We start from the raw sequence: 1,110 nt of genomic DNA, 5'->3' as shown, positions 1-1,110 counted from the left end.
GGGTATATGTGCATGAGGAATGGTGTGTTGTATTGTTATTATACGTTTTTCTGGTTGTGGTATCATTTCAGGGTAATAGTGGTCTCTAGAATGCACTGGGAAGTATCCCTACTTTTTCCATTTTCTGGAAACTCTGGAAATAACTTGGATCAAATGGTTTTATTATTTTCTTAAATGTTTTGTAGAATTCACCAGTGAAACTCTCTGAACCTAGACTTTTCTTTGTTTAATGGTTTTAAACTACAGCTTCAATTTCTGTATAGATTCAGGGCTGTTCAGGTTATCCACTTCTTCAGTAATGTTTTGTTTTGTTTTGTTTTGTTTTGTTTTGTTTTGTTTTGTTTTGTTTGAGACAGAGTCTCTCTCTGCTGCCCAGGTTGGAGTGCAGTGGCGCATCTCAACTCACAGTAAATTCTGCCTTCTGGGTTTAACCAATCCTTCTGCCTCAGCCTCCCAAGTAGTTGGGATTACAGACGTGCACCACCACGCCTGGCTAATTTTTGTATTTTTAGTAATGACAAGTTTCACCATATTGGCCAGCCTTGTCTAAAACTCCTGACCTCAGGTGATCTATCCGCCTTGGCCTCCCAGAGTGCTGGGATTATAGATGTAAGCCATTGAGCCTGGCCTCTTGAGTAATCTTTAGTAGATGATTTTTCAAGGAATATTTTCATTTCCCTTAAGTTGTCCAATTTATTGGCATAAAGCTGCTCATAATATTTCCTTATTTCCTTTTAATACCTGTAGAATATGTACCAGTTTCAGCTCTCTTGTTCCTGGTATTGATACTTTGTATCTTCTCTCTTTTTTCCTACATAGAATTGGCATTAGCAGTTACCCCTTTTGTTTCTGCTCTCAGGGGTTTACAGCTTTCAATAGCTTTCAAGAATTTGGATTCTTCCAAATAACTTTTCAATAGACATCTCTTGAAAAGTTGTCTTATGGTTTTTCTCTTTTAATTTGTTAATACAGTAAATTATATTGATTTTTTTTCCCATTTATTTTATTGCATTTTAGGTTTTGGGGTACATGTGAAGAACATGCAAAATTGTTGCATAGGAACACACGTGGCAGTGTGATTTGCTGCCTTCCTCCCCATCACCTACATCT

Source organism: Cebus imitator, unplaced genomic scaffold (assembly GCF_001604975.1).
Source record: "Cebus imitator isolate Cc_AM_T3 unplaced genomic scaffold, Cebus_imitator-1.0 Scaffold92, whole genome shotgun sequence".
Taxonomy (NCBI): Eukaryota; Metazoa; Chordata; class Mammalia; order Primates; family Cebidae; genus Cebus; species Cebus imitator.
The sequence above is the reverse complement of the archived record's forward strand: the minus strand, read 5'-3'. Positions refer to the sequence as shown.